The sequence below is a fragment of the Notothenia coriiceps genome, unplaced genomic scaffold (assembly GCF_000735185.1).
Source record: "Notothenia coriiceps isolate Sejong01 unplaced genomic scaffold, NC01 NC01_scaffold00000667, whole genome shotgun sequence".
NCBI classification, from domain to species: Eukaryota; Metazoa; Chordata; class Actinopteri; order Perciformes; family Nototheniidae; genus Notothenia; species Notothenia coriiceps.
The window spans coordinates 93,028-101,395 of NW_011333368.1; positions in this window are offsets into that span (position 1 = coordinate 93,028).

Consider the following 8,368-nt stretch of genomic DNA (forward strand, 5'->3'; position numbering starts at 1 on the left):
CAATGGGTATAGTTCGGGTGTTAATACAAAGAGTAAAAATTAAGCATATTAAAGACAAAGAAAACGGCAGGCGCCCTTTTATTTACCCCGATTCCGACTGCTATGACTTTAGGACATACACAAATTTAAGAAAAAGGAAGGTTAAACAATAATAAAGTAACGAAAATTTAGCAAGACACAACCTGTGCTTTTTTTACGCCTTAGCACAAACAAACTAGAGGAGGAGTTGTGTTTATAAACCACACAGCTTCCGGTCTTCCAAGACCCGACCGGACAAAAAGACGTGCTGCAGGCACGAAACACACTACCAATAGAAATACATTGCTTTTAAAATCGTTCTGTGTGACACGAAAAAAAAAGAAGGGAAAATCGTGTTGGTGAACACGAATCAATTACATTTAATTTATTACGTGACTATTACACGAAATGCCGTGAGACTGGGTTGACCATTGTGATGTAGTTTAATTATAGCCTAGCATTAGCTTTAGGTGATAGAATTGACACTTCAATAATCACAAAGCAGTGTCAATATGTGGAAATGAGCCTGCTGAACAGTGTGTTAGTATCATAAAGGTGCCACAGAGCTTATTTTCTGCATTATAGCTAAATCTAAAGGAACAATCCCATTGCTTCTTGTGAAGGCAGCGCTTTGCGATGCTAACTTCCGGGTCAGCCTTCAAAAACAGGTCATCACTGCACCACTGTACAGCAGGCGTTTGAATGAGGCTATTTGTAGCTGTTCCTGCTAGATAACTTTCTGTGGTACCATATTTTTGGGACGCGCAGCACTGTGAGCTACGCTAAAATTCAATGTGGAGCGAATGTGCTATCCTAAAGTGCTTTTGGCACAAGTGTTGTAAAGGTACAGGTCCATTCGTAGTGTGCATTAATGACAACAACCACTCTCCCAATTCTGCTCTTGAATTTGAAACGTGTGGCGGTGCAAGTGTTCAAACTAACACGTTGTGATTCTCTGGGTGACATGTGACAGAAAAATTTAGAATTTCTTACACTTTTAAGCCTTACTTATGTTTGCCTTGTATTATGAAGAGCTCTCCTCCCGGAGTACTTTCTATAAAAAAAAGTTCTTATCAAATGTGTCTACCTGTGGGAGGATTTGTAACACCACTGTGCCATTTGTTTTTGTCTACGTGTCACTAAACATGTTTTTCTGTGTTCCCCTCGCCTGGTGCTCCACTCTTCAGTATCCTTATTCTCTTTTTAACCAGTGTTTTTTTTTATGATTGTCTTTTCTTACTTGCAATAAATAAATCCTACATGCCTCTTAAAGAAAAGCTCAGATCACCACTGCCATGTCGTGATTTTTCTGTCCATTCAGCGACTCCGTAACGGCCTTACTGCACCACTGATAGATGAATTTAACCGTCAAAATCTGACTTTTGATAAATGTCTTTATTAATATACCAATCTTTGTATGATGACTTACCTGAGATGTATAAAGAGAAGCATTCCTACAGTTCTATGCTGTGCTAATATCTCAATAAAGATGTCTGAGGGCACAATAAGAAAACAAACAGGCAGCAGTGGTCCTCTTCAGAGTTTCTCGTTCCACTTCCTCTCATTAGCCTTTATTTATATCTGCCACAGGAAGGCAGAGACACCGGGCCTCTCAGCGGCTGTCAGAAGGAAAGCAGAGAACACAAGAAGGCTCAAAATAGAAAGTACCAAACCCTGATTTCCGCTCTTGGAGAGTAGAGAACTATTTTGGGCGAACGTCTTTCAGCCTGTGAGCGTGGTTCCTTCTCGCTGGTGGCCGCTCTGACCTTGCTCCTGGCCAGCTGCTGGACAAACGGCTTGTTAAATCTCAACTGCACACAGTTGGAAGATCACAAAGGAATAATACTCATTGTCACATCTGCAGAAACACTGAATAGGACATGATGGCTCTCACACTTCAATCTGACTAAAGCGTTGTCACCTATTCTTCATTGTTTAGGACTTACCATCGTTTTGCTATTTTCTCACAGATTGTGTTGTTTTACTGGAAGATCCCTGCAGGAACAGCCAGGTGCATTGTGTAGACGGCAGAATATTTTTTATTGAATGTCAAAGATCAGAATCAGGTTTTATTCCATGAAGCATACAAGGAAATTGTGTTGGTGTTTATTTGTACATACATCAGAATCAGAAATCCTTTATTTGTCCCGCAGCTGTGGAAATCTACAGCCTTACTGCAAGAGTGATATAACTACGGGGGCCGACATGTGCCAACACGCTACAACGGCCCAAAACATTTCCATTAGGAGAAACCATAGACTGCATATATAAAGGGAGAAACACGCTGCGGTTTCAAAAATGATGCAAACATAAAAACACAAAATGTTCCGAAACACATGCACATGAAGTAAATATCTTCAGCAACTTGACAACACATGCGCAGTGTTTACTGAAAGCGCTGCATAAACAAAACGCTGCTAGAAGCTCAAAACCCAAGGTAAAAAGGGACACTAAAGAGTGACGCACACAGCTGGGACCGGAGCGCTTGCTGATCAGACATTATGACGATGGCAACTGTCACTGGAAATAATAATATGTACGTTTAATCGGCTTATTTTAACCATGTCATTGCATGATTCCTGAAGTTTGAAAAAATATGTAATATTATAAAATGTATGTTTTGCACATACCAGTGATTATTGCAAAGTAAACTGCAAACAAATTGTATATTGCACATTGCAGTGTTATTGCACAGATTAGGGAGTTGTGCAGATGACCATCTCACACACTGAAAAATAAGTCAGAGTGCATGCTTTAAGGTAACTTTTGAAACCAAAAGAGGTATTTCTCTGATGCCCCAGCGTGGAACCGTCTGCTGGGTTTCTCTGTGTCTGTGGTTCTGCAGGCAGGTTTCCACAGAGGCTCATGGTCAGGGGTTCTCACATTGCTGCACAATGACACACTGGGATTACTGCACAGGCTGGGGGGGGGGGCATGCTTCTAGCCTTCAGAGGCATTACAGTGTCAGTGTGTTGGAATGTGCTGATGAGGGGGAGAGGAAGGGGGGTCAGAGGGGTGTGGGCGGGAGTGCAGTGGCACCTTTGTTCCTCTGGTGGGCTCAGCGGGTGTAGATAAAAAAAAGCATATGTAACTATAGATGCACAAAGAGTACTTAGTTAAGGTTGGAATTAAGTACCATTTTGAGGAACTTAACTGGAGTATTTATATTTTTACTTCACTACAGCCTCTAGTTACTTTGCTTTGACTTTAAAAGTACATTTATAAAACATGCTGCATTACTTCATATTAAAGAACCTGCATAAAATATTTATACATTTGACATTTTGGCCTTTGGGAGCTCTGTGGTATGACTGGTAAATGGGCCACTTTCTACTTTACTAATTTATTGAGTACTCAATTCTGTTATTGCAACATTATGCTACGTGTGGTGTAACACACCATGGACAGCAACCATTTCGGACCACAGCAAGGCATGTTTTTTAAGAAGAAGAAATAAAATCATTTTATTGTATAAAAGAAATAGCTTTATTCAATATTTGGGTCGAACTACTGTTAACTTTAGTAATTAGTAGTGTGATAAGCAGGATAATGTACAGGGAGTCATACTCAAACTGTAAAATTCCACACTGCTCATCCTGTCAGTGTTCATTTCGTAATCATGCTGTATAATTACAGTGAATGAACCCTTATTTACATGTACATACTTTTACTTGGACATTTACCCAGTATTTTAGGATTTAAATATTTTTTATTGTAACTTAAATTAAGGATCTTGAAACTGCTATCACGACCATTAATGAGAATTTGTAGCAACAATTGCAAAATGAAAACCCTGCCCTTAATTGGAATGTGGATTATATTTAGACTATATTGTCCAGCTACATTTTCATTAAATAATTTATTTATTAAATATTTAGATTTCACAAGGATGTTAGGACATTTGAAGGCTACGTTCAACTAAATTTCAAGTTATAGATTTGTAAAAAGAAACTTGCAGATTATTTTATTTGCAGATGTAGAATATATAACTTGTATGTATAACACATGGAAACATTTATTGAATGGTAAATGTCGCCTTCATTCTACAATACTGTTATCTTGACCTGACGTTGACCTGTTCGCCAGTGCTTTGATTCCTGTAGGGAGAGGGGGGTAAGATGAGCCACCCCCTTTATCTAAGGAACTGTGCACATTTGTTGTCATGTGGCCATTAATTCAGGAAGCACCCATCATTTATATTTGGCTGTGATGGAGAGAAGAACATGGTAAAGTGGTAAATATGTTTTTTTCACAATAAACCATATTTCGCTTTTCAACATGTCAGGTATAATTACTGTGTTGTCAAAGCAAATGTATCCAGGTCCTAAAATATGTATCAAACATGTTGGTTATTTAGCAAGGTGTAAAACCATGTGAAGCATTTAGCTAAAGATTAGCAGGAATGACTAAAATAAATATTCTAATCTAAAAATACAGAATCTTGATAGAATGAATTATATTCTTTTAGGTCTAGATTGGTTGAATAATTTTAAGGCATGCTACCATCTTTCCTGCCGTGTGCCTGAAGCAACATCTTTAGAAGGGCTGCAGCCTTCAATAAAACTACAGTGATAGATGAGAGGATCACCACGATTTAAATCATGAATAATTATCACTGACTATAATTATATATATAATTATCATTTAAATCAGTAACGTTTTTTTTAACTAAGGCTCAGGTTTAAACTTTAAAGTGGTCAATTTACCCCCAGATGGCTCACGCCACGTTTACACGGAGACGAAAAAAAAAAACTAATTGATGTCGATATCAAAAACGTCTTCCGTCCACACGGAATCGGCTCAAGAAACGTGTCCGTCCACACAAGACCACTCGGCCCGCTGGAGGCGCTGTAGTACATATGCCGGGCCTGTAAATGGTGCTGTACTTCTGCCACAAAATACACCGAAAGCAGCGAAGATGTAGTTCATGTAGTTCTCCATGTCCACTTGTTGCTGATGGTTGTGGTAGAGGAGCTGTAGATTTTGCACTAACATCTGTAGCATGGTCAGTAGCGTCTGGAGCACGAAAGCAACACTGTGATCTGCCGTTGTTGTTGTTGGCAAAACAAATCAGCAATGACGCGGGTGACGCGGGGGTGAGCAGCAGAGGTGGGGAGAGGCGGGGCTGTGGCGTAATCGTTATCAGGAAATGATCGTACACACGGAGCCGTTTGGCCCCCCCGAGCGTTTCGTCCGCAGATCTCCCCACCTTGGGAGCCGTTATCGTTTGAGGGCTCCGTTTCCGTGGTTCCGTTACGGCCTCGTGTGGACGAACCGTCCATACGAGAGAGAACTGTAGCGGATACAACCCGTTTCGTCTCCGTGTAAACGTGGCATCAATGTACCCCTTGATGCGGAACAACTTACCCCTTAGATGGGGCAAGTTAAGCCAATCGTTTTTGAGGGGTCATATTTTCATGGCCCTTGATAGATGTATTGTTTTGATTTTGATTGACAGAAGACATCCTGAAGTAAAGGTTGTTGTTGTCATTTGACTTCTATCAAATGTTTCCTTGCCTGGAGGAACACATAACTACACATTGGCTCATTTTACCCCACTCTCCCCTATGTTATAATCTTTGGCACAATGTCAGAGTATAATACAATTCTATGCATTACAGCACAGCTTAATATATTCCTCGGGTTGCACTATACAACAATTCAAAGTGCACCGTGACTTATCAGAGGCATATCTGCTGTAGTGAGTAACACATGATGTACCTCCACCTTTGTGTAATTCACTGGGAGGCCTCAGTCACACTGAAACTTACGTCAGTCCATCGCTGCTCCTTAAAATAACCTTTTCCCTTCAATCACAACAATGCAACGTGACATCAGTCAGCGTCACACCCTGCTGTCACACACAACCTTTCACACACAGAGGCTGAAACAAGACTCTGCTGGGCCCTTTCCACCATTATATGTAGGAGCAGTTTTATCATCCTGTCATAAAGTAGTGTTTATTCAAGCGTCCTTTATACTGTCCATCAGACTTCATCAGTGCTGCCTGTGTGTTGGATGAAGGCGTGCATGTGACCTCATAACGATTAGATCAGTGGTTCTCAACTGGTGGGTCGCGACCCCGTATCGAGTGGGTGGCAGATGTGTGAGTGAAGAAAAATAATAATAATAATTCTTTCAATTTTTATTTTTTTTGGAAAAAGTCAAACTTTTATTTTGAAGGCCCGATGTTCTAACGCTGTGCATGCAGTAGGCGTTGGAGTGGAAGTACCGGAGACGAAAACTGCTGTCACGTAGTGATCATCTTCTCAATAAAACATTGTTGCCGATGTTTTTTCGAGTCTTCTGGCCAATCAGAATCAAGATTGTGGCCGGAAGTCCCCGTGGAGAATAACTTTGCGGTAGAACTATTCTTTACATCCATGGGTACAACTTCAGATAAAAATGAACACATAATGAAATATGACCCCCGGTTTGATGATTGACAGGTCACAGAACAATGGGGGTTATCTACTCTTACCCATAATTTAAAGTAATTCACACAGACTATCTCCTCTGTGAGGAGCAGCAAGTTCAGCTGTCAGAACAAAGTGACAAACAAACAATGGCATAACATATTATTAATATGTCGGGTACTAATAGATTTATTTATTTTCTTCTCAGAGTGTACCATTATGCGTAGTTTATATGTTAGTATTTCAAAAATAGGGAGAATCCCACCAGACCCCCTGCTGGGGTTGGGTTTTCAGTATGTCACGTTTTTCACGTGTGAATTTGCCGGATTGGCTCCAAATCTGCCTTTTTATTTTAAAAGCATACTTTAGTTATGTGAAGGGATATAGCCTAAGGGATATATGCCCTGTACTTCACTTTAATTAATATTGTATGCTGAAAAGCGTATATTACAGCACGATTTTTTGTTGAATAGATTTGAGTGGTTAAAAAATGTTGGGTCCCGAGGCCTGGTTTAGATCATGAACTGGTTTAGATCATGAACCTGCCATGTTTAATGTGTCAGTAATTATGTTAGGAAACGATAGTTACGTCTGTAACTACGGTTCTATGAGTCCCGGATGAAAGGAACAGATCCTCTGACGACACCGGCCGATATAGCCGGTGTCACGTGGGTCACAGGTGACTTCGTTGTTATTGTTACTCGAGCTGCGCATGCGCGCGATGGACATATCTAGTGCTAAAGCACCACCTCTGGCGGTCAGTAGGGACGAAATAGAGAACCGCAGTGACGCGTCGTAAAACCCGGAAGTAAGTTAGAATTTTTGGCACTTCCGGTTCCTTCCTCAAAAAGCAATGCATTTTTTCCATAGGGTTTTGGAAAATAGCTTGAAATAAGGTCTGTGGTTGACACAAATTTAAGAGGTAATTGACGTTTTGTTCTACGACATTAAATACATCAGCAGTGACCCCACTGGGGATTTTTGAAGAGTTTACGTGTCTGAAAAACGATGGTTGTTACCGAATGGCTGAATAGGACTACAGAAATTGTCGAGGCCGTTGTACGTCATTACGCCGAACACGTAAACACTCCCGCTAAGTTTGTTTTCCCCTGTGTTCTGCTTAAAAGCAAGTACCTGCAGTGTTTCCCACACAATGTTAATACTTGGGCGGGCCGCCCAGGTATATTAAGGCCCGCCCAAGTATATTTCGGACCTTTTTTTATTTGTTTTTATCCGTCCGCGAGCGACGCCATCTGCGAGTGATTAACTAATGGACAATGAGCTCTCGCTCTACGTCTCCTGTGCCTGTTCGCACTGCGGTTGATTAACTAGGGGACAATAATCCCCCCCTGTTCGCTCTGCGATCGATTAACTAGTGTATGATCCCTCGCTCGACACCTCCTGTTCGTGCTGCCATCGCGTGGAGGGAAACGAGAAACGGAGAAGACGACGTTAATTTAGAAGACGCGGACACTAAGGTAAAGTAACTATTTTCTCCTTATTGTGTTGTTGTTTTCTGACTTTGGTAGGAGATTCGAATTATTTGAAGTTAGTGGCAACTAAGAGTGTATTTAACGTAATCAGGCCAACTTTGCTGCGTGCAAGTTACGTGTGCTAAATTAAATATAAAAAAGATTATAATTCGTTTTCTCTTCGGGCTATGCCAGTTAGAAGGACACAGATTAACTTTAGCTAAGGTTAGACTGTTAATTTCCCCTGCATTACTCCTCAGATATGAGTATTCAAAAATATTTTAAGAGAATACGGCGTGAGGATGAGGAGGAAAGACGAGGAGAGGAGGAGAGACCACAGGTCCGCTGCAACTTACTACTTTTAAATCCAGGCTGAAGACTTTTCTTTTTGTCGCTACTTTTAATTGAACTATTCATATCTTAGACTGCACTGTAACTTTTATCCATGTATTTTTCTTTTAA